This window comes from Mustela nivalis (assembly GCF_964662115.1).
Source record: "Mustela nivalis genome assembly, chromosome: 6".
In the NCBI taxonomy this organism is placed as follows: domain Eukaryota; kingdom Metazoa; phylum Chordata; class Mammalia; order Carnivora; family Mustelidae; genus Mustela; species Mustela nivalis.
Genome location: NC_139025.1, coordinates 99,252,245 through 99,278,578, shown reverse-complemented (window position 1 = coordinate 99,278,578; position 26,334 = coordinate 99,252,245). Strand labels below are relative to the sequence as shown.

At 43.5% G+C, this 26,334-nt stretch overlaps 1 long non-coding RNA gene across 5 annotated transcripts in view; it reads right to left on the bottom strand.

Annotated features, from left to right (window-relative positions):
• Nucleotides 1-26,034, bottom strand: part of LOC309867883 — a 29,853-nt gene extending 3,819 nt beyond the window's left edge. Inside the window, exons 1-4 of one of the 5 annotated variants that reach the window (XR_014313366.1) lie at nt 25,788-26,034; nt 24,507-24,671; nt 1,606-1,673; nt 1,136-1,463 (exon numbers count right to left, since the gene is read on the bottom strand). This is a non-coding gene — a long non-coding RNA (uncharacterized lncRNA). The remainder of the gene's footprint in view (nt 1-1,135; nt 1,464-1,605; nt 1,674-24,506; nt 24,672-25,787) is intronic. The other 4 variants (XR_014313367.1, XR_014313368.1, XR_014313369.1 and 1 more) reach the window with 4 other exon arrangements.
• Between the last annotated feature and the right edge of the window lie 300 nt (nt 26,035-26,334).

Sequence of the window (26,334 nt, the reverse complement as noted above, 5' to 3'; positions counted from 1 at the left end):
AAATGTACTTTGCTGAATTTAATATGTGATTTCAAATGACACAACATATTAAGTGCTTAATATACTAGAAATTATGAAACTATTATAGTCGGTGCCATATGAAATAATTAGACTGAATTAAACTTTAGCAGCCAAGTGAAGGAAAGACTTCAACTTAGAATGTCTTAAAGGAGCTTAAGCTACCCCTGGAATCCCCTAAATAAACATCCAGAAATTAGGATCTTTAAATAAAAACTGGAACTGAATCTGGACTTACACCCAGCTCTTCTGGGCTTCACTGCTGTGGGTGCTGTTGCCTCGGGGAAGTGGGGGGGAGCCCCAGCAGCCACCCCAGGCCAGGGTCTCAGGGTCAGAGCATCGGTGGCCTTTTCCCCCAGGGGCCTGGCTGGGGGTGGGGGTGACTCAAGTGGTTGGAGTAAGGAGTAAGGCCTTCTCCTGAAGGGACAGATTAGTCTCCTTTGCCCCAAATAAGCCAACTGTCAAAAAATTAAAACACACCCACCTTCTTTACCATTGACTGAGCGCTTTGTTTCTGGCAGGCATTTTATATGCATTTTTCTCATTTTGTCCTTATAGTACATGGATGTGATAGGCCACCATTTTCAGATGAGGAAGCAGGCTCAGATCAAGTGAATTATCCAAGCCTTACAATCAGAAACCATAGTGTTCTCCCGTACACCACACATGGCTGGTTCATTAGCGTGCGTGTATGTGTGTGTGCATATGCATGTGTATACCACTTCCCATTTTTTAAAAAGATTTTATTTATTTATTTGAGATAGAGTGCGATTGAGAGAGCAGAAGTAGGGGAACAGAGGGAGAGGGAGAAGCAGGCTCTCTGCTGAGCAGGGAACCTGCCATAGGGCTCGATCCCAGGATCCCAGGATCATGACCCCAGCGGAAAGTGGACCCTTAACCAACTGAACCACCCAGATGCCCCAAGACAACTTCTTTTATTTTGTTAAAAAATTTTTTAAGACAACTTCTTTTAAAGACTAAAAGGGAATGCTAATTTCTTGGCTATTTGAGATGCCATGTCTCAATTACTCATACCAGTGTGAAAAACTAACCCAGTGGGCTGTTTGAAAAATACAAATTTGAGTGTAGAGACTCAAACATAGTATCATTTACTTACCAGCAAAAATAATTTTAAGCAGGAAAATTTAGCTCAAGCAAACATGTTTATGATTAACCGAAAACATGTACTTTTCGTTAAGTATCCGCCTTAGGTTGTGTCATATAATAGAAAACAAAATCACTGTTGCTTTAAGGTGACAGAGGTTAATTTCTCTGCTGCATGAGACAAGTTGCCTTTCAAGGTCTGGTTGGATGGCTCGAGAGCTGGCTCTTTTACCCAGTTCTTGGTCCAAAATGGCTGCAGGAGCTCCAAGTTCCAGGCATCAGGAAAGAGGAAGGCAGGAAAAGCAAAGGATGCACATTACTGCCCTGAATAAAGTCTGTAACTAAGAAAGAAGAAGAGAATGGTAACAAATGGGCAGTGAGTGGTCCTTGGCCTGCCTCCTGGCACTCAGGGAACGATTGGTAAATGTTACTCTACTTCCTTTCTGCAGAACATCAAGAAGAGGGAAGGGAAGTCATACTTACTGCGAGCATGCAGGAATCCAGGGACCATGCTGGACACCTGCACATCATCTCCATCGATGATCATAATCCTGTGTGGGTGACAGAGACAGATCAGATAGGAGGAGAGGCTGCAGTTGGTGAGGGGAGGGTGAAGCTCTGTCCACAGGTGCAGATGGGAAGTTGGAAGGGAGAGAGAGTTGGAAGGTTTGCATGAGGAGCCCAGAGACTTCTGAGAAGGAAGGGATGATGCTCCCAGCCTTGATCTCCTAGAGTCAAATTATTACAAACGTGCAGGGTGACTCGGATAGTACAAACCAAAGTCCAGTGGCAGGGAAGTGGCAAACGTGCCCTTACAGTAAAATTGCCATGAGCGTGGTAGAAGGTGAAGAGATTAAAAGATCAAAAAGATATGTTAAAACCAGTAAAACTTGGGCAGGCACTTCACAAAACGGGAGCTCCAGGAGTCCATGCAAAAGCATCCTCAACCCCCTTAGTCCTCAGGGAAATGCAAACTAGACTACTGCCCAGGTAACACGGACATGTCTGTGGCTGAGGAAGTCGAGCCACAAAGATGGGAGAGTCTGGGGCCGGAGTGAGGAGAAATTGGTGCAACCACTTTGGAAAACTGTTTGCAGAGCCTCTGAATCTGAAGATCAACTTTCCCCTGTGACTCAGTTGTTCCATTGCTCTTTGTAAACCCTGCAGAAACTCACTGTACCCTTTATCTGTAATGGCCCCAGCCAAGTGCCGATCCACAGGAGCCTGGATTAATAGCTCGTGCTGTCCTCATGCTTTGCAGGACTGAAAATCATATGCTTACGAAAATGAGTGAACAACGTCACATTCGGGGTCCTGGGCTGAAATGTATCCCTCCCCCATTCATATGTTCCCATGCTTTAGGGAGTGGCCATATCTGGAGGTGCGGTCTTCACCTAGGTAAAGTCACCAGTGTGGGCCCTAAGCCAATATGAAGACGTCCTTATACAAAAACGAAATTTAATGGGGGTTGGTACAGTGTGAAGACCCAGGACGAAGGCAGCCACCTACGAGCCAAAGAAAGAGCCCTGGAACAGAACCTTGTCTCACAACCTTCAGAAGGAGATGGCTCTCCTGATGCTTGACCTTGGACTTCTACCCTCCAGATCTGTGGCACACTGTTACCGCAGCCCTTGCAGACCAGCACCCCTAGCGACAGGGGTAAACCTTGTGAACTTGATGCTGAGGGAGAGGAGTAAGGCATAAAAGACATATATAGAACCACACCATTATATAAAGTTCAGAGTTCTAACAGCAAAACTATATTGTTTAGGGACACATATGTAGGTGGTGAAATGGTAAGAAAAGCAAGGAAGGGATTGACATAAAGGACAGGGAAGTGGAAAGGGAGACATGAAGGCTTCTGGGGTGACAGCAACATCTCATTTCTTGGTTTTCTTGCTGGCCACTCAGGCGTTTGGCCTCTAATTATTCATTCACCTGAGCCTTTACGTTTACATACCATTCAGTGTTTATTGACAAAAAACTGTAAGAGCAAGAAGGAGAAGGAGATGGGGGAGAGAGAGAAGAAGGAGGGAGAAGGAGAAAAGGAAGGGGGTGGGGAAAGGAGCCCTTGGGCTGACTTGGTGCCGAGTGGATTGGGCTAAGGGTCTGTGAGACCACAGCTGTATGTAAGTAGAGGGTACTCCGCTGCCTCGGAGTACACCCCCTGAGCCCAGACTCTCAGGAGGAACACCCTCCCCTAGAGAAGTCTTAGTACCTTTGTAATCTAGGGAAAGCCACTGCCTTTCTCAGGGTTCTTTCTCCATCTTTAGACAGGGGAAGCCCCATTAAATGTCCTAAGGCTCTTTCTGTCTGTAGCTCAGGTCTCTGCTCAATGTCACCTCCTCCAGGAGGCCTTCCCTGATCGCTTGCTGACCATAGTACCTCCTTTCATTCTGTTTCCCTTTATTTTTCTTTTTAGTACTTAATACTTCTGATAGGTATTTATCACTGGAATAATGTCAAATATTAGTTTATTTGTACGCCAGGAACAGGATTTTCATTTTTAAAGATTTTATTTATTTATTTGAGAGAGAGAGTGCATGAGCATGAGAGAGAGAGAGAGAAGGAGAACACAAATGGGGAGGGTAGAGGGAGAGGGACAAGCAGACTCACTGCTGGGAAGGGAGCCTGTTGTGGGGCTTGATCCCAGGACACTGGGATCATCACCTGAGCCAAAGGCAGATGTTTAACCGACTGAGCTACCCAGGCGCCTCTGACTAGAGCTACATTTAATGTTCTTAAGAAAAAAAAAAAAAAACTAGAAAAGATATACCAAAGTGTGTTAGACTACTTGATATTTTTTTTATCATACTTTACAAAAAATTGAAATCTGTTCTTTGTACAGAAGCCCAGTGAGGTTAAATTCTAAGCCTGTGTTTTACTGATGGAGTGATGGTGGTTTTACAGATCTGGGAGGGCTGGAGAGTGGCATCCCCTGCACAACCACTGGGGGCAGCATTGAGTTCTGTGGCAGGAGGGGTGCATGATGATAGTAATAATAAAATAATGAGCATGTACAATGTCCCAAGAATTGTGGTAAGCAGTATCTAACTGGACCCTCACAACAGCTCTTTGAAGTGGGTACCACCAGTATTCCCCATTTTACAGATGAAGAAAATGGCATTAGGAAACTAGATTAGGTAACTTGTCCAGCGAGCATGTGGTGAAGTGCCAGTGGAAACTCAGGCTCACTCCCCGGCTACCCTGTGTCATGTGACAAACATTGGAAAGTCAGTCTTGGGATCCCCTTCTGAAAAAGCAACCCCAGTGATGAACCCAAGCCCTCAACTTTGGTTCATTCAGGAAGAAGTTACTGAACCTTCCATGTCCCAGACCCTCAAGGATAAGACAGGGGGAGTCTTTCCAGTAACTCTGGAGCTTGGAGGAGCTGGCAGGGATGGAAGCAAGAAAGGAGGGCTGCTGCGGGGGAGGGGAGGGACAGGAGGTGCTTCCAGTGGGAAGGGATGCCAACTTGAGTCTCCAAGGAGAGGAAGAGCCGGCCTGCTGAAGGGGTTGTGGGGGAGGTGTGGACAGTCAGGGTGGAAGAACAGCGTGAGCATGGATAAACATGAGATAGCAGAGAAGTACAGGTAGGACGTTCATTCTCACACTGCTGTCCTCTCACCTCCAGTGCCCCACCTGTCCCCTTCCCCAGTTACCAGAAAGCCATTTTGTTCAGTGGAAAGGTGGGCACAGTTGTTGTCGGGTGAGTACCCGAACATGCCGGTGAGAGCCCACTTCTCCAGGATATTTGGGCTTGGGTCAGGTTGTCCCTCCCCAAAATCTAATGGACCAGGATCCAGCCCGGGGCGCATCATGGCAGTGGTGTGCAGAGGGCTGTCAGGAGAGTGCGGGTACAGGCTGCGGGAAGTCTGAGCAATGGGTCCACACACCCTGAGGTCCAGCAGTGGGCCCAACATCACGTTCCGTGACACATGCCGAGTCTTTTTAATTCATTTCTCATTTCCTTTAGCTCAGTGTAGTGCTCTTGACCCTTCCAAGGGCCACTGTCCTGTCCCAGCCCCTGTGAGAAGCAGATCATGGAAACCCCCCGCCTACAGTTGAGGGGCCGGGGTGGGCCGCCTGCCAGAGGCTGGGCAGGGCACAGGCCGGCTGCTGTCAAATGACTCATGGTCTGGCTTGAAAATGGGCTGTCTTCTGAGGAGTGTCTTCACAGGCTCAGACAAAGCTGCAGTTCCTGGCGGGCTCTATGGCTGGAGGCTGAGCAGGCTCAGGGGCTGATGGCCCCAAGGGGCCGTGTGCTGGCTGAAATTGCAGGGGAGTAGCGGTTGTGGGTGGGAGAGGAAGCTGGGCGGGGAAAGATAACTGAGTGGGTCCCCTGGCATCAGAGACAGACGCAGAGACACACAGAGAAGCAGACATGGTAGCCAGATCTCAGAACTGCCAGGTTTCTAGCCCTTCCTGAGGCTTGACGAGGGTCTTCACTGTGCCTTCAGAACCCTTCTGCCTCTTTCCCGGGGGTCACCCCGGTGATGCCTGCTTCTCTGATACAGCCTACAAAACCAAAAGCCATGACTTTACTGCTGGCTGGGTCCATCCCTTCCTCTTTGACTTTCTGATTTTCCTCTTAGAGGGAATATGAAACTTCAGGTTGGGGCCACCTTGCTGTCTTGGTGTCTGCAAGTTGGGATCTTGCTTCAGCCTCTAAAATTTGCGCATAGGTGACCTGGACCCCACTTCCCTTGGCTCCCCAACAGCCATCCCGTAGCATGCTCCATCTGTTATAGCAGATGGATATGTAATATTTATATGTATATTTATTTATATTTATATCTGAATCCTGTGCTTCTGGAAGGCAGTGATGGCTAAGAAATCCCTATACCCTTTTAAGTTCTGGGGAATCAGCTAACTGCACTGGATTCCCCTTGCTCTGGGCATTCCCAGAAAAACCCATCTCCATGCTTTCTTATTACTCTCATAAAAGACTTGCCAATGACTCCCTTGTTTACCTGCCTTTCTAAAACCCCAGGCCTCTCCCTTTTCTTTGGGATGGTCCTTAACAATGAACATTCTGTCCATTGCAATAGCCTGAATGAAATCTTCATTGTCTGGCGCCTTTTGCTTTGACGATCCACTAGAGGTTGCTGGAAGCATCAGTTGGACGTGCTGTCCAGAGTCCCAAGTTCCAGTCCTAGATCACTCAACCCTGAGTTCCCCTTTTGGCAGGTTTCGGGTCTCTGTGGAAAGGGCTTCTTGTTTGCAGCATGCCTGAGTGGCAACTCGGCCCTCCAGCCTTGCGCGGGGAGGCGGGGCCGAGAGAGCAGTTGTAACTTTTGCACGCTGCCACCAGAGGGCGGCGGCTCCGCGGAGGAGGGCACTGGCTTCTGCACCGGCTAGCTCATGCAGAACCTCTAAAATGCGCTTTGGAGTGGAGGCCCCGCAGAGCTTTCAGCCCTCCAGCGCTTTCCCCAGCTTGTCCTACTGCTTTGCCTCTCCCCTCACCGTGCTCTTCAGGCGCCCCTCCATGTTCCCGCACCTAGAGAGTCCTCCTCCGCTGATGCCCATCACAAGACTCTTGAGTGAGCTGGAGAGAGCTCAAGAGCCAACCTGGAGTTTCTAGGCCTCCAGGGCTTGTCTAGTGACAAAGTCTCTTTCTTCCCCTCTGCAGCCCTCTTACCCCCTTCTCCACTGGGGACACGTTGAAAAATCCCTGCAGCTGGGAACTAGGGAGGAGCATCAGATGTGGGGAACCCTAAGCTCTGGGCACAGCACTTAACCGTCAGCACTTTGGAGCATCACGATGGTCCCTTAAAGTGGGAAAGGCAAGAATGGTTATTCCCTTGGAAAGATGGAGAAACAGGTCCCCAGAGAGGAAAAGTGATTCTCCTCTGGTCGCACAGCTGGCCAATAGCAGGACTGGGACAGGAGCTCAGTTCTCCATGCCCCAAACCTGAAGCCCCTCAGGGCAGCACAGAACAGTCAAGTGATAGTTGGCCCCTTGGCAAAATTAAAAGTGAGCCTCCTGCAGAAAGGGGCTCCAGGTACCTCTGGGGCAGAGACCCAAATGCAGTGGCTGGGACCAGTGGGCTTGTGCAGTGCTGCGATTGGACATGGTGGGAGGATCCCGTTTGCTTTTTCTCAGTGTATGTATCTACATACACATTTTCACAGCAAATATAAATACAAAAGCCGGACTGTCCACAGTGGCCATCTCTGGGGGTTGACATAGCAGGAGTAGGAGAAGGATTTTCATTTTCTCTGTATTGTTCCAGTTATTCACCACTCTATGTATAAAGTATATGTAACAGAAAGAAGAAAGGAATGATTCAGTATTTCTGCTTGACAAAAAGGAGCACCTCCTTGCTCAAGTATTGGCGAATACGGAAGGGAATGAAGAAAATAACATTCATCAGTAATGTCCCCCCCCCACCCCCCGCCCCAGATATTGATGTTTTTCTTTCTGGTTGGTTACTGTCTCTACAGAACATGGCTAACAGTATTGACTGTTCAGGAACTTTGTGAAGATTGAATGTATGCAATAGCTAACATTCCAGATGTGTTAGTTGTTTTGTACATATAAAATTCAGCCCCAGACCATATATATTGTTTAGACATTGCTGTTTTCACTTATTTTTCATGGATAATATCTCACATCAACGAGCCTTTAAAAATGATAGTTTTAGTGATTGCCCAAAATGGCATGATATTTAAGTACAATTTGTTGAACTCATCCCCTGTTGTTGAACCTTTAGATTGTTTCCAGTCCTGCTATTGGCTATTTTTGCTGTTTAAAATAACAGTGAGATTAACATCTTTAAACATCTCTCCTTGTCAGCATTTCTGATTACTTCCTTAGATGGATTTCTAGAGGCAGGATTACTGGGACAAAGGGTGCAAATATTTTTCAGGCTTTTGATTCGGGTTACCGAATTGCTTCCCAGAAGGATCTTGCCAATTTACACTCCCACCTGCAGTGTGCGAGAATGCCTGTCCCCCAGCACACAAAGGAGGGATTTTTTGGGGGATGGGTGAGATTTGATTATGTTGTTGGACCAAGGAGAAGAAGCCCTGTAGAGAGAGAAAGTTTGAATTTCAGGAGAGAGAGGGATTGTCTAATGGAATGAGGTCCCTGGGAGAAAGGGAGGGGGCTTAGGGGCACGTTTGTAGGAATTGCCTTGGACTCTGAAGGGGGACACCTCATGTTCCAAGACTGGGGGAAAGAGGTATGACTGGATGTGGACAGGCAGTCTCTGTGAGAGCCGGCAGTTAAGATTCAAGGGGGTTAGGCCCTAGGGGTTTCCTCTTGTCAGTAAAACAGGAGGCTGAATTCAAAGGTAGTGGTGAGGCCTGAGGAGGGAGGGACTTGAGGAGAAGACACAACCCTTTTACCTACAGAGACTGACAGGGTTGACGGTTGGGTTGAGGTGTGGGACCCGTACATGGTGCCCGTATTCTTGAGGGCTGTGTATATTTTCTCTGCCGTGCACAGCCACCCGGGGAAAGTAAGACTTGTATTCATTAACTTATTTTATTTTTTTAAGATTTATTTATTTATCTGAGAGAGAGAATCTCGCAGACTGCACACTGAGCACGGAGCCCAACAGGCTTGATCCCACGACCCCAAGATCACCACCTGAGTCGCAACCAAGAGCCAGACCTTAACTGACTGAGCCAACCAGGCCCCCCTGTATTCATTAATTTAAACCAACTCCTTCAAAATATGTGGTAAACACTAGAACAATTGGGCCGGTGGGGTCATGGTAATAAAAGTTTATGAATTTCTGGCGTTGTGCCAAACTCAAGGAACAGTTAATTCCTATCTTATGTAAGTTTCTCCAGAAAACTAGAAAAGAGCAAATAATGCCCCGATCGTTTTATGAAACCAGTGTAATCTGGATTCTAAAATCACTAAAGACAAAGCAATCAGTGAAAAGAATAAGCTCTTTTCACCTATGATGTAAATATAAAAATCCCCAATAAAATATCAGCTAACTAATCCAATTATGTATTTAAAACATACATTTTGATTAAGTAGGATTTATTCCAAGAATTCCGAGTTGGCTCCACATCAGCATTCACCCCATGAATAAAGGACAAATACCATACAATACCTCAAAACACTAACGAAGAAAAAACATGTATAGAGTTTATCACTAATTTATGGATATAGGAGAGACATCCTTAACTTGGTGAAGGATTTTTTTTTTTAATATATATAGTATTTTTTAAAAGATTTATTTATTTGACAGAGAGAGAGTACAGGCAGGGGGAATGGCAGGCAGAGAGAGAGGGGGAAGCAGACTCCCTGCTGAGCAAGGATCCTGATGTGGGGCTCGATCCCAGGGCCCCAGGGTCTTGACCTGAGCCAAAGGCAGACGCTTAACCAACTCAGCCACTCTGGTGCCCCTGGTGAAACTTATATGGCAAAAGCTTAAGGCAAACATTTGCTTAATGAAGAGATGTTAAGTGCATTTTCTTTAAGATCTGGAATGAAATGAGGGATGCAAATATAGTGTTACTATTCAGTACATAATAATGGACATTCCTTGCAAAAGGATCAGGAAGAAGCAATAAGAGATATAAGGATGAGAAGAGAAGAGATAAAAAAAGATTATTATATAAAGATAGTATTTTCACTTTCCTTGAAAAACAAAGAGAGTCACCAGACAGATTGTTCAACCTATTAAAAGAATTCAGTCAAATCGCTAGATGTGAGATTGACCCCCAGAAAAGAAATGCTTGGGGCAGCTGGGTGGCTCCGTTGGTTAAGCCCCTGACTCTTGATTTCAACTCGGGTCATGGTCGCAGGGTTGTAAAATTGAGCCCCATGTGGGACTCCATGCTCTGTGGGGAATCTGCTGGAGATTCTTTCCATCTCCCTTTGTGACTCCCCACACCTTTATCTCTCTCTCTCTCAAATAAATAAATAAATAAATAAATAAATAAATAAATAAATCTTTAAAAAAAAAAAAAGGAAAGTAAAGAAATCCATAACATTTCTCTTCACCTGCAGTAACCAACTTCTGGGAGAAAAGGATCAAAACAGTATGTACAATGTCTAGTAATGAACTTGACTAAGAATATACAAGGAACCCACAGACAGAACTTTAAACTTGAATCAAGGATGTAGAAACCAACCTGAATAAATGGAGGGATATCTCGCACTACTGGATAGAAAGGCTTGCTATTACACAGGCGTCAGTTCTTCATGAGTTAATCTACATGTGTCGTGAAGCGCCAGTAAAAATTCCAGGTGTGTTTTCTGGGAACTTGGCAAACTCATTCTAAAATGTATACAAACAAATAGGACTCAGTCAACCTTGCAAAAGAAGAGCAAAGAGCAGCAAACTACAAAGCCATGTATGAAGCTGAACAAAGCAAAAACAACAACATTGTTTTGGCACAAAAACAGACCAGTAGATCATGGAACAGAATGGAAAACTCAAAGTCAGACCAGAAGTATATGTGTGAGAGGCATCACAAACAATAAAGAAGGGACCAGCTGACGACATAGAGAAAATAAAACGGGACCCCTGCCTGTCACCACATAAAAATATACACTCTGAATTACATAAATCCTCAATATAAAAGTAAAAATCTAAATTAATAGAGGAAAATATGACAGAGTACCTTTGGGACCTGAGTTGGAAGAAAGACTATATAAAACTTCAAAAGCTCAAACCAGAAGGAAAAAAATGGTTCATTTGATGATGTCAAGATTAAGGATTTCTGTCTAAGAGAAGATATCCCAGACAATACTTGATAGAATGGGAGAATATATTTGTAAATCTAAAAATGATAAGGTATTTAAAAATAAATAAATAGAAATGGTAAGGAATTAATGCATAGAATATTAAAAAAATAGAATATACAAGTAACTCATGCAAACCAATAAGCAAAAGAGAGACTTCTAATTTCCAGTCCAGGAAGTAAAGAGCTTGGAAGTCTACACGCTCTCCTGACAAGTAAAAAATAGAACAAACTGAAAATAAACAACTGTTCTTAGATCTGCCAGAGAATTGAGGACACAGGGCAAACCACTGCTCCAAAAATTGGAGATACCGACAGATGGATGCTCACAACTTAGCAGAGCGGGAACCTCTCTGGGAACCAGTGCTAGGTAGCAAAACTGTACTTGTCAGATTCCTGGAGGCCCAGTGTGAACAAGTCTGAGGTTTAGGAACTCCAAGCGTACCCAGTCTGAGAGGGACACCAAACTGTTGTGAGCTGTCAGAAGTTCTACCAGGTCTCAAGGCAAATATCAAAGACAAATCTATTCATGCTTGTAGGAGGGGGAGGGAAAAAGTAGCCATTTTGAAATATGCCAGAGGACTTCATTCTTAACACCTGCTCTCAGGAGAAATTTTTACCTGAGTCTGGCTTGCCATGGTTTTATCATACCCAACCAACCTGGAAGAAGGGAAATACCCATCTCCAGCCAGCTCTAGCCATCTTGTTCCATTTAAGGAGGAGAAAAACCTGGGAAGCACCTGTGAAATTCAGTCCAAAGGTACAGGTTCACTAAAAGATAGAGACCTCATCATCAGCCTTGAGGCTCCTCTTCCCCTGCATACACCTTATACACATCACTAAAGGCCCACTTACTACAGTTCCTTTTATCCAGCACATCATGTCTGGCTTTCAGTAAAAAATTACAATGCATACTCAAAGGCAAAAACACAGTTTGAAAACACAAAACAAGCACCAGAACCAGACTCAGATCTGGCAGAGATGTTTGAATGATCAGACTAGGTTTTGAAATAACTATAAAGGGCACAGATGAATGAAATAGACAACATGTAAGAACAGAAGGGTCATCTAAACAGAGAGATGAAAATTCTAAGAATCAAAAGGAAATGATAGAGATAAAAAAAAAACACACTGTAGCAGAAATGAAGAATGCCTTTGATAAACTCATTAATAGACTGGAGGAAGGAATTGCTGAGCTGGAGGATATGTCAATAGAAACTTCCAGAACTGGAAAGCTAAGAGAAAAATGACTGCAAAAAATGGGATGGGATATCCAAGGACGGAGGAGAACTACAAAAGGTGTAACATACACACAATGGGAATACTAGACAATGAGAGAAAGAAACAAAAGAAATGTTTGAAGTAATAATGACCGAAAATTTCCCAGGGTTAATTCAGACACCAAAACACAGATCCAGGAAGCTCAGAGCACACCAAGCAGGTTAAATCCACCTCCACACCCCAAAACCCTATAATAAGGATATAATATTCAAACTGCAAAAAAATCAATGACAAAAGTCTTTTAAAAATCCAGGGGGAACATACCTTACCTAAAATGGAGCAAAGATAAGAATTACATTGGGGGGAGGCACCTGGGTGATTCAATCAGTTAAGCATCTGACTCTTGGTTTCAGCTCAAGTCACGGTCTCATGGTCGTGAAATTGAGCCCCATATCTGACTCCATGCTTAGTGCAAAGTCTGCTTGTCCCTCTCCCTCCTGTTCTGCCCCTTTCCCTGCTCACACACTCTCTCTAAAATAAATAAATAAAAAGAAAAGAAAAGAAATAAAAAAGAATTACATTCAACTTCTTCTCAGAAAACATGCAGGTAAGAAGAGAGTGTGGTGAAATATTTCCAGTGTTGAGAGAAAAAAACCCTGCCAACTTAGAATTCTGTATCCTGGGAAATGATTCTTCAAAAGTGAGGGAGAAATACCTGCTCAGACCAAAAATGAGGGGAATTTGTTGCCACCAAACCTACCCTGCAAGACATTTTAAAAGAAATTCTTCAGAGAGAAGGAAAATGATCTTGGTCAAAAAGTTGAATCCTCATAAAGCAAGAGTGTTAGAGAAGGAGTAAGTGAAGGCAGAATAATTTTTTTTTATTTTTTTATTTTTAATTGGCCTAATATGTAATAGTTTTCTCAAAATAATAATAACAACAATGTGTTATGATTATAGCTTATGTGTAAGTGAAGTGAAGGACAACAATGATACAAGGCACAGGATGAAGGAATTAGGAGTGCTTGGTTATTATAAAGTACTTGCTGTACTCATGAAGCTATAGTGTTTTTTGAAAGTGAACTTGGATTAGTTGTAAATGTCTATTGCAAACTGTAGGGAAACCACTAAAAAAGGCAAAAAAAAAAAAAAGCATAACTGATGTGCTAAGAAATGAGAGAAAGTAGAATTATATAAATTGCTATGTTAAAACCACAAAAGGCAGGGGTGCCTGAGTGGCTCAGTGGGTCAGGCCTCTGCCTTCTGCTCAGGTCATGCTCTCAGGGTCCTGGGATGGAGCTCTGCATCGGGTTCTCTGCTCAACGGGGAACCTGCTTCTCCCTCTCTTTGCCTGCCTCTCTGCCTGCTTGTGATCTCTCTCTGTGTCAGATAAATAAATAAAATCTTTTTCAAAAATTTGAAAAAAAAAACACAGAAGACAGAAAAACAGTACATGACAAAAATAGGAACACAGGACAGGGATAACATAGAAACAGTAACACGTATGGTAGATATTAATCTGATTACAGTATATAATAATCGTTTTAAATGTCAATGGTCTAAATATACCAACTAGAAGACAGAGATTATCAGAGCGAATGAAAAACTGTGACCCAATTATGTTGTCTATGGAAAAAACCACTGTAAATAAAAAGACATATATAGATTAAAAGTAAGGGAATGGAGAAAGATACACCACAATAACACTAATTAAGAGAAAGCTGGAATAACTATATTCATTTCAACCACATAAGAATACAGAGCAAGAAAAGCTTTCAGGGATAAAGTTCTCCAGGAAGATGGATCAGTTCTCTAGGAAGATGGAACAATCCTTAATACGTATGTGATTAACAATAGAGTGTCAATATATATGGCGCAAAACAGATGAAACTGCTAGAAGAAATAGATGAATCCACTCTCCTGGTTAGAGACTTCAACTTCCCTCTATCAGAAATGGACAGATCTACCAGGCAGAAAATCAGTGAAGACACAGTGGAATGCACCGTCATCAATCAAGCAAATAGAACTGCTATCTATAAATGACTTTCATCCAATGCCAGAATACACATTCTTCTCAAACTCACATGGAACACTCACCAAGATAGACCACACTCTGGGCCATAAAACACACCTTGACAAACTTAAAAAAATAGAAATCATACAATGTCAGCTCCCAGACCACCACAGAAGTCAACGAGAAATCAGTAACAAGGAGAGCTGGGAAGTCCCAAAGTACCTGGACATTAAACAACATAATTGTAAATGACACCTGGGTCCAAGAAGAAGTCTCAAGAGAAATTTGAAAGTAACTCTATAAAAATGAATATACAACTAGTCAAAAAATTGTATAATGCAGCGAAACCAGTGCTCAGAGAGAAATTTATAGCACTGATACATAGATTAGAAAAGATCTAAAATCAATGATCTAAGCTTCCATTTTAGAAAACTAGAGAAAAGAAGTGCAGATTGAAGCTGAAATAAGCAAAAGGTAACAGGTCCTATAGAACAATGGGCAAAATTTGTCAATAGGCAATTTATTAAAGTGGTTACCTAAACAGGCACATGAAGAGAATTATCAGGGATTAAAATCATCAGGAGCGCCTGGGTGGCTCAGTCAGTTAAGCGACTGCCTTCAGCTCAGGTCATGATCTCTGGGTCCTGGAATCAAGCCCTGCATCAGGCTCCCTGTTCAGCGGGTAGTCTGCTTCACACACACACACGCGCGCGCACACACACACACACACACACACACGCACTCTCGCTCTCCCCCCCATCACTCATTCTCAGCCTCTCTAATAAGTAAATACAAATCTTAAAAAAAAATAAACATCTGCTTTTCAAAAGACACTGTCAAGAAATGAAAAGGTAAGACACAGCCTGGAGAAACACATAGGATAAAGGATTTTGTGCCAGTCAACAGCTTATTGCTTGGCATTTCCAAATCCACCCTTCTTCACCTGCACTGTGACCCTGGAGGTGGGCCGTGTAGATATCTCACCTGTGCCATTTGGAATGATGTTGTGCCAGTAGGGCATGCTGGAGGGACACTGACGGAGGAAGGAATATTCTTTTCCAGTTTCCAGTGTCCTGAGAAGTGCAGCCTTTCTTGCACCTGGCTCCTGTAGAGGGCAGCTTCCCTAGCTCCCAGATTTGACAGCATAGGGCAACCAGCAGTGCCCAGCTGCTAGAAGCTTCTCTCAACACCTTCTCAAAGTGGTGTGCCACTGGCAAGTGAACCTGACTGTGAACCACTTCCTGTAACACTCCTGTGGTGACTTTGCATCAGGTTTCAGGGTATGGCACCTCCCTGTGAACAATATCCCCAACCCCCAAAGGATAGATTCCCCCTGCTGAGCCACCTCAGTGTCTCCTCCACCATCCAGTGAGGCGTGCTAGGCTTTTTCCAACAGATCTGGAAGTTCTTCTCAGACAACTAGATCTCAGCCTTGCCAGTAGTGGCTGACCCTATATTTTCTATTTCTGTATTCATCAGAGTTCTCTCTGACTCTTACAAGCCAATTCTCCATTATTTCAATCTCCTGTTAATAATTCTCCTGCTTGGACCCTGACTGATACTGACTTATACCCAGAATATCTAAGGAAACCTCACAACTCAATAATAAATGAAACAAATAACATACTTAAAAAATGAAAAGATTTAAAAAGTTCACCGAATAAAATCTATGAATGACAAAAAAGTACATAAAATTTTTTTCAATATGACTAGTCATTAAGAATTGCAAATGAAAACCACAATGACATACTGTTACATCACCAAATGGCTCAAATAAAAAAAATACAACCAGAAAACCTGGGTGGCTCAGAGGGTTAAGCCTCTGCCTTTGGCTCAGGTCATGATCTCAGGGTCCTGGGATCAAGCACTGCATCAGGCTCTCTGCTCAGTGGGGAGCCTGCTTTCTCCTCTCTCTCTCAGCCTGCCTCTCTGCCTACTTGTGATCTCTGTCCATCAAATAAAATCTTTAAAAAAAAAATCCGACCACTGCTGTTGACAATGCAAAGTGACTGGAACTCATATATTGTTGGTGAGAAAGCAAAATGGTTCATCACTTTGGAATACCGTTTGGCAATTTTTTATAAAGTTAGATATATCCTTATGAATATATCTCATTGTTTTAATCTGCAACTCCTTAATGACAAATGATATTGAGCATCCTTTTGTGTGCTTATTTGCCATCTGTTTATCTTCTTGATGAAGTGTCTGTTGAGATGTTTTGCCCATTTTAAAATTGGGTTGTTTGCTTTTCTACCATTCAGTTTTAAGAGTTCTTTGTGTATTTTTGATATAAGTCCTATATCAGATATGTGTTTTGTAAATATAATCTCTCAGTTTGTGACTTTTTCATTCTCTTAACAGTATCTTGTGAGAGCAAAAGTTTTCTTTAATTGTAATAAAGCCCAACCAATCAATTTTTCTTTAATAAATCGTGTTTTTAGGGGCACCTATGTGGCTCAGTCAGTTAAGTGACTGACTCTTGGTTTTAGCTCAGGTTGTGATCTTATGAGTTGTGGGATTGAGCCTGAGCCTGACTCTGTGCTCAGTGGGGAATCTGCTTGAAAAATCTACCCCCCATCCCTCTCCCCACTTGTGAGCACACTTGGGTGTGCTCTCTGTTAAAAATAAGTAAATAGGGGCACCTGGGTGGCTCAGTGGGTTAAAGCCTCTGCCTTCAGCTCAGTTCATGATCCCAGTGTCCTGGGATTGAGCCCCACATCAGGCTCTCTGTTTAGCAGGGAACCTGCTTTCTCCACTCTCTCTGCCTGTCTCTCTGCCTATTTGTGATCTCTGTCTGTCAAATAAATAAATAATCTTTTAAAAATATAAAATAAGTAAATAAAGCTTTAAAAACCAGTCACTCCAGATGCTGTTGAGGATGCAGAGAGAGGGGAACCCTCCTACACTGTTGGTGGGAATGAAAGCTGGTGCAACCACTCTGGAAAACAGCATGGAGGTTCCTCAAAATGCTGAAAATAGAACTAATCTATGACCCAGCACTTGCACTACTGGGTATTTACCCTAAAGATACAAACGTAGTGATCCAAAGGGGCACATGCACCTGAATGTTTATAGCAGCAATGTCTACAATAGCCAAACTATGGAAAGAACCTAGATGTCCATCAACAGATGAATGGATAAAGAAGATGTGGTATATATATACAATGGAATACTATACAGCCATCAAAAGAAATGAAATCTTGCCATTTGTGACGACGTGGATGGAACTAGAGGGTATCATGCTTAGCGAAATAAGTCAAGCGGAGAAAGAAAACTATCATATGATCTCCCTGATATGAGGAAGTGGAGATGTAACATGGGGGGTTAAAGGGGTAGGAGAAGAATAAATGAAACAAGATGGGATTGGGAGGGAGTCAAACCATAAGTGACTCTTAATCTTACAAAACAAACTGAGGGCTGCTGGGGAGAGGGGGGATGGGGGGGGGTGGGGTTATGGATATTGGGGAGGGTATGTGCTATGATGAGTACTGTGAAGTGTGTAAACTTGGCGATTCACAGACCTGTACCCCTGGGGATAAAAATATATGTTTATAAAAAATAAATAAAAAAAATAAAAATCAGTCACTCATTCAATCAATCAATCATGTTTTTGGTGTTATATCTAAAAATTCTTTGCTAAACCCAAAGTTATCTAGATTTTTTCCTGTCTTCCTCTAGAAGTTTATGACCAATCACAAGATATTAAAAAAATTTTTTTAAAGACTTTATTTGACAGAGGAAGAGAAAGCATGAGTGGAGGGAGGTGCAGAGGGAGGGGGAGAAGCCGACTACCTGTTTAGCACAGAGCCTGACAGGGGCTCGATTGCAGGACCCTGAGAGCATGACCTAAGCCGAAGTCAGATGGCTAACCCACTGAGCCACCCAGGTACCCCTAAGTTAATTTTTGTGGAAGGTGGAAAGTCTGTCTAGATTCCTGCTTTATTCATTTATTTTTATTTGCATATGGACATCTAGTGGTTCCAGCACCATTTGTTGAAAAGACTATCCTTTTTCCATTGAATTGCCTTTTCTCCTTTGTCAAAGATCATTTGACTATTACTGAATATAAATTTTACTTCAATAAAATTGACTCAAAATAAAATACATGTGTACAAAACAAAAATATGTGTTTGTCAGAAATATAAATAAAAGCATGTACTTTAGACACAGTAGAGTGATTGTCAAGGTATATAAGAGAGTGTGTGGAATGACTATAAAAGAGCGTGAGTAAATGAATGAATGAATAAATGGAAACAAGCGAGGGACCTTGCATGGACCATTGATGATGATTCTGGCAGACTGATGATTGCTATTAAACCGTTCTCCTCTTCTTCCTGGACCCTGGGCCACTGACCTAAAACTACATTTCTCAGCCCCATTGTAAGCCCCAACTCCAGCTGCTTGTGACCATGTGGCTGAGTTCTCACCTCAATGGGATATGAGTTGAAGTGGCTGTAATTTCCAATTTTATATTCTTAAAGATACTTTCTCTGTGCTTTATCCTCCTTGCCTTGCTGCTCATCAGAAATGATCACAACTGGAACAGTCTTAAAAACCATATATTGAAGATAGCAGAGCTGCCTTGCCATCTGGGTCGCTGCGTGACTTTGAGGAACAGAGCGTAGCATAGAGGAAGTAAGACATCCTTCCTGAAAGGTGAGACTCCACATCAGTATTTGTGGGAACTATCAAAGCAGGGATAAAATGGGGCTGAACAACATCAAGAACTGTTCTGCCCTGAAGAACAACCCTTCCCACCCCATCCTTCCATGACCTTCATTTTTTTTTTTAAGATTTATTTATTTATTTTAGAGAGAGTGTGAACAGGGGAAGGGGTAGACAGGGAGAGAATCCTCAAACTCTCCACTGAGCAGGGAGCCCAACGTGGGGCTCAATCCCAGGACCCTGAGATCATGACCTGAACCAACATCTAGAGCTAGATGCTTAGCCAGCTGAGCCACCCAGGCACCCCATGATCTTCATTCTTATTGACTATGACAATAGCTCTTGGCCTGGTGTCCTGGGGGCCCACCAGTCTATTCTGAAATAGTCTGGATTGGCAATTGTGGCGCTCTCTGGCCCCAAGGGTACGTATCCAAGTTTTGGTTATGGTGCAAAGGATAAAAGCAGCCCTCCTCCTCACCCCCTCCACCAGCATGCACACATAGCATACACACTGGATTTCCAGGCACATAAGTAGAGAGTGCAGTCTGAAAGGGGTGAGAGGATTAGCGGGAACATTTTGCTAATCTAGGCAGTTCTGTACTGAATCATTATATTATTCTGGCATCCTACTAGAAGCTGTTTATCACCACCCCCAATCCTGAAAAGTAAGTAACAGGGGTGCATTTCTAACTTCCATAAAGTTAAGTTTAAATGTTTGCATTGTGTGTCATTTTGGTTTGGGTTGTCTCTTATAAGATGCCAGTGGTTGATTTTTTTTAGTCCCAACTGTGAGTCTTTGTCTTCTAATAGAGGATTTAACTCATTTACATGTATTGTTTAGATTATGTATTTTGGTTTTGGTAGTCTTGCTTATGAGTCATGCTTGTTTATCATTCTAATTACTTTTGTCGTGTCTTTTATAATGCAGACTGTGTTTTGCTTGCTTTTGTCTTGCTGTGATTTGAGAGATAGACATCCTATTTTTAAATTCTACTATAGAGTTTTAAATTTTTGAAGATATTTTTTTCTTTCAAAAAGACCCACACATTTTTATTATCAAATCTATTAATAGCCTAACAAAATATCAGTGTTCTAAAAAAACTGTTTCTTTGTGTCTGTCCTTTAGCAAGTCACCTCCAAATGAGATGACACAGAATCCCCCCCCCCCTTTTTTTAACTTAGGCATAGCATGTTAAGAGTCTTGGATTTGGCGTAAAATAAATGTAAGGATATCACACATAAATTTATCACACATACTGATACTCAGAAGTCCAGTTTTGATCTTCTTCAGGGACCCTTTTGAATTATAGCTCATCTTACTATTTTATTAGAATTTATTGAAAATGGGATTTTTCTTTTGTTCCTCAACCTTTTTTACCCCTGTGACATACATAGTAAATGACATTGACATACAAGGCACAGTCTCTTGGACATAATCTGTTTTTGACGAATATTAAACATTTTGTAGAGAAGTAGAATAAACTCATCATACTTTCTTTGGTATGATATTTTGAAAACATTTTATAAACATATGAGTGGTAAAATCAGTCCTTTAAAGGACATTTGAACACCTTGTCATTCTATAAGGGAAAGTACATAAATATAAACAATTTTTAAAATATGAAGCTGTGTTTAAATTAAAAATATATCCTTGAATAAATTTTATTTTTTTCCATGTCTTCAAGCATAGATAATATTAGAAAAGGAACAAGTATGTGCTGCTGCAGAATAAATGTGAGTCAATCCTCTTCTAATGTTTAAAATTATCATAGAGTTCAATCATATGTATCTATGTGACTATGAATACAACATGTCCCCTTTGCACCATTAGTCTGGTTTCAATTCAGTCATCATCACTGCCACGTGGCTCCTAATAGAAATGATAGTAGGGTCATGGTCTTCCCTTGCCTGCTAGAGGTGGACGTAGTCTTCCGGTTTGATTCATCCCCCCTGCCTCCTTCCCTATTAAGAATTTATCTACACGTAAAATTAAGAATAAAATGAAAGTAAGCCCAAGAATCATGACTCCCAGGCACCAGGATCATTCATAATCCCCACCACACTTTGATGCCATTGGCCGGGGTAATCTCCACTAGCTCAGGGTGAGATAAGATATATTGTGGGTCATGAGCAATGTCAGTAGTTCTCTACATCAGCCCTGTTTCTGTTTCTCTAGAAAGAGAATTATAATTCAAAGGACTGAGAGTGCTTGATTGTATTTGAACACATTCTGGGTTTTCACAATTAATTTCAAATTAGAAAATATTCCCATCAAAGGAATATAGTGAATGATAAGACAAAGAACAGTATACTCTCTACCTAGTTTAAGAAATATATTAGAAAAAAAAAAAAGAAGAAAAAAAAAAGAAATACAAAATTAGAGATACAATTAAACTTGGAGACAATTAGGTCTCTCTGATTTTAAAAAAACAAGCCAAAAGAAGCCCCCCCAAGCCCCACTTTTATTGCTTTATGACATACCTATGGTAATTTATTTTTAACAAATAATTTTCAAAATTCAGTTCTTGAGCTGTCCCTTCTGATTAATGCCCTGAGACAACTGTGCCACTGATGACAATGTAGTTAGGTGGTATAATCATATGACTGCTGGACATGGTATTTCTTGAGCCATCAAATTCATGAATCAACAGTATCTTTTGACTTTTCTCATTGTAAGTTGTTATTTCAATGCTATTTGGTTGAATATATTAATGCCAACAATTCAACATTCAAAATTAGAAGCCTTTAAATGAAAAGTAAGTTTTTTGTGCCCTGCCTCCAACTCCTGACTTCCTCTCCCAGGAGGAAGCAGCTATGACTATGGTTTCTTGGGTATCCTTCCGGAGATATTCGAAGGGATCAGTGTATACATATGTATCGGTCAGGTTGCATCCAACAGAAAGGCCACTATCCTGGCTTAGCCAGGTAGGAGTTTCCATTTCTCCAGAGCGAGAAGTCTGGAGGTGGGCAGGCGTGGTAGGGTGGTCACAAGAGAGAGCGTCAACGTTGTCATGGTAGCGTCTATGTCTGGCCACGCCCCTCTTTTCTCTCCTCTACATTTAATGTGTGCCCTTCGCTTTCTCACTCATTGTCTCATGAGTTGGCTGCTGCACTCTCATATCAGCACTTCAGAAACCAAGAAGTAGGAGGAATGAGGGGAAAGTATTCCTATATTAAAGCAAAGCATTCTCAGTGGTCTCCCAGCTGTCTTCCATTTATATCTCATTGGCCACATGGCATCACATGGCCACGTGGAGAGAGGCTGGGAAGCGGAATATCTAATCTGGGCCCACTGTCGCTCTCAACAAAATGTCTCTTGGTAAAGAAGGACAGCAATAATTGCATACTATATCTGCCAATCCTACTTGGCTTTTTTCACTTAACTATGTGATTCCACATGCTTTTTCTTAGAATAGACTTGCAATGTCAGATTCATTTTATGTCTTTTTATTCACTTAACAAATAGGAATGTATTGCTCACTTAGGTGGCAGAAGGAGACCAATTGCCTTCTGATATCTCTTCTTTAAGTGGGCAGAAGGTGGGGCGCCCAGTGTCTCCGTTAAGTTTCCAACTGGATCTCAGTTCAGGTCTCGATCTCAGGGTCATGAGTTCAAGCCCCGTGTTGGACTCCATGCTGGGTGTGGGGCCTACTTAAAAATAAATAAATGAATAAATAAATAAAAATAAGTAAATAGACCCAAGGCCACCCCGAATAAGACAAAATTTTTCAGCATCCTTTTGGCAAGGTGTGGCCCTATGACTAAGTTCTGGCCTATGTGAAGTGAGCCAGGATGACAGATACAACTGTCGGGTCCTGCCTTTGAAGAGAATATGGTGCCTGGGCCGTACTCATCATGTAGGTGGAATGCTGCATGTAACAGCAGCCAAGACCACATTCTAACCACTGCCTCCATGAATGTGCCACACACGGTGACAGGGGCGCAGGAAGCAAAAAAGGAGAGAATTATCTTCTTGCTTCAGGGAGCTCCAAGTCTCCTCATGGGGAAGACCAATGGGTAGACAAATACCTCTGGAGTCATATTGTGAGTGCTGTGGTGGGCCGAGGACCTCTGGAACCCAGCACATGCCATCGCCTCCCATCCCCTCCCGGGTGCACCCAAGCAGCTCTCCAGCCGTTCACACTTGTCCATAAATGGATTTGTCTGTCATCCACACTCATTCTTCCACTAGCCGTCCCTCTCTCCTGCGCGGCTCGTGAGCACCCTGCAGCGACTGTGTGCAGAGAGTTACACAGAACCCGTTCTGACGTCTTTTCCTCAGAATCAAGCCAATCAGAATGCACTTTTTACCACAATTTTAACAGATGCCAGGATCATCACACACATGCCATATAATGAAATTTCAGATTCAAATCACAGAATCCATGCTTCTTTGTGCATATTTTTAGACTTTACTCGATAAGAAAAACGATACATTCACTAGTTTTTCTCAAGCGGTCCCTCCCACTTCTCCTGAGTCGGATGTGACGTCAGTCCACAGCACAGCCAAGTGGGGGGAAATGCAGGCAGAGAGGGAGGGTGTTTGCAGTAGTCATTCATGATACAATAAAAGTAAGGGTCATGCACAGTTATGTATTCCCCTAATTCTTGAGGACTACAGTGAGGTCAGGTGATGACCAAGGAAGCCCAGCCGATTTCATTCCCCTCCCAGGAATGACACTCAAACTCTTCCTCTCTTTCTTAGTCGACTTAAACAATTTTTTTTTTTTAAGATTTTATTTATTTATCAGAGAGAGAGAGGGAGAGAGTGAGCATAGGCAGACAGAATGGCAGGCAGAGGCAGAGGCAGAAGCAGAGGGAGAAGCAGGCGCCCTGCCAAGCAAGGAGCACGATGTGGGACTCGATCCCAGGATGCCGGGATCATGACCTGAGCCAAACGCAGCTGCTCAACCAACTGAGCCACCCAGGCGTCCAGAGAGAGCTGGGGGAGGGAGACAGAATCTTAAGCAGGCTCCATGTTGAACGAGGAGCCTCACGCAGGGCTGGATCTCATGACACACACACACACAGATCACAACTGGAGCTGAGATCAAGAGTCAGACACAACCGAATGAGCCACCCAGGTGCCCCTTAAACAAATTTTTGAAAATTTCTCCTAATAAAGAGAAAAATCAAGGATGGAGATCACGGCAAGAACACAGTCAAGGGATGGAATTTGCTGTTTCATTTAATGAGAAAACATAACAAAAGAGCTCAAAACATAATAAAATAGCTCACCTATTGACCCTCATTAACAAATACTAAATCTTGCTTATCAAAAAACGCTGTGAATGATTCGGTTTAAAACATTAAATAGCAAACTTCAAACAAATTGCTTTTATGCAGTTTGGTCACAAAACGGACCAGTCCTCCTGTGGTTGGGTGGCGCTGGTACCAGCCACTGGTCAGCTGGGCTCCTGAACTGGCAACCCCAGGAGAGAGCCACAGCTCTCTAGCTGGCGTTAGGAGAGCTGCTGGCGTTAGGAGAGCTTCTGAGATGCATTACACTCTGCACAGCCTGGTGGCTTACCAGGCAAAGGTCCCTCTCCCAACATTTATAGAAGGAAGGACTGTCCTTCCAAGCTAACCTCTATGTTCAGAGTCTGGAGGAGTTTGTCTTCCTATACAATACTTAGAAAGTAGCAAAGAGCTAAGCTCTTGTGAAGCTCTGGTTTCAGGATGAATGAGTTCCATCACCTTGAACCACAGTGACCTTCCAGGGCCTCAATTCTTTCATCCCTAAAATGAGATTAATAATAATGACACTTACCTCATTGGGTGTTGTGAGAATTACAGCCCTCGGTTGGTGATAATTATCATCACTTAGAAGTAATTATTATTAGTAATGCTTCCTCCAGATTGTGGCATGGATTGCAGTATGTCCAAACAAACAGATGTTAAGGGCCTCCTGAGACTAGCAGTAGGGAGGCAATGTCTGTGGAGGTTAAAAGTGGAGGCTTTCTGCCGGACTGCCTGCATCCAAGATGACCACTGAGGAGCTGTGTACCCTTGGGCAAGTTACTTAACCTCCCTGAGCTTCTCTCTCTCTCTCTCTCTCTCTCTCTTTTTAAAGATTTGAGAGAGCATGAGCAGGGGGGAGAGGCAGAGGGAAAAGCAGACTCCTCACTGAGCAGGGATTGGGAGGCGAGGCTGGATCCCTGAACTGAAGACAAACACTTGATGAACTGAGCCACCCAGGCAACCCCTCTTTCCTCATTTTTAAAGTCTTAATAATAAGGGACACCTAGGTGGCTCAGCTGGTTAAGAGTCTGCCTTGGGCTAAGGTCATGATCCCAGGGTCCTGGGATACATCAGCCCTCTTGCTCAGTAGGGAGCCTGCTTCGCTGCTTGTGTGGTGTTGCACTGGCTCTCTCTGACAAATAAATAACTAAAATTTTTAAAAAAAGAAGAAGAAGAAGAAGTGAAACTAATAATGGTGCACATTTTACTATCTGGAAGGAGGCTCGGCCAGAGCATCTGAGCTGTCCAAAGGGCTTGTACATGTTCCCATGTACCTCCTACTCTACTAATAGGATAATTAGATTATTCTATTAACAGTACCTATCTCAAAGGGTAGTTACGAGGCATGAACACTTGGAGAGCACTTTACAATAGTGCCAGGCAATAACTATGCCATTATTATTATTACTAATCATCTCCATTTTGTAGATGAGGAAAGTGAGGCCCAGAGAGACTGAGACACGACCTCAGAAGCATGAGGCTCGGGTGGCAGGGCTGGCGCCGGAATCCAGGGGTTCCCTTGGTGCCCCGCTGCTGCCCAGCCTGGGAACTCAACAGCTCCTCTCCCTCCGCTCGCCACCCCACCCCCGGGGAAGGCACCCTGGGAACGGAAAGCTGGCTGTCCTCCAAGTCCCAGGGGCCCTGGAGTCCTGCCCCCGCTGCACCCTCCCCCAGCCCCAGAACAAAGTACACTGCACCGCGGGAACATTCCAGCCCACTGAAAGCCGGGCGGCCAGCCGGCCGCCCGCGGCCCCAGAGCTGCGCAGCGCGTCTTGGACCCCCGGCTGAGCCCCACGGAGCCCCTCCCTACCGTCCGGGCCTCCGCGCCCAGAGCGCGTGCAGACGCGATTGCACCGGAGGAATTCGCTCTTCCTTTTCCTAACCTCCCCGACCCGACTCGGAAAAGGCCGAGGGACGCGGTGGGCGGAGCAGATGCAGAGGATGGCGTGGGCCGCAGTCGGCGGCCAGCGAAGCTGCATTCCCCGCGGTGGCGCCGGGGCTTGGCAGCGCCGGCTCCGGGCGCGCTGGGCTCTGGCCCGGAGGCCCCCACGACCTCACTTTCCTCCTTTATAAGAAATTAATGCATGCTTTTGTTAAGAAAATAGGACAAGTAGAACAAGGAAAAATATTTCCACGCATCCTACTACTCTGAGACAACTCCTATCAATTTTGATTATGTCCTTGCAGACGTCCCAATGCACAAAACACGCAGATCCATATTAACATGAAAGGGATCGTGCAATTGTACTGTTGTTTTTAAATTAATAGGCTTTAGTTTTTAGAGCAGTTTTAGGTTTACAGAAAATTGAGATAGTGCGGAGTTCCCATGTACCTCCCGTCCCCACCATCACAGGTTT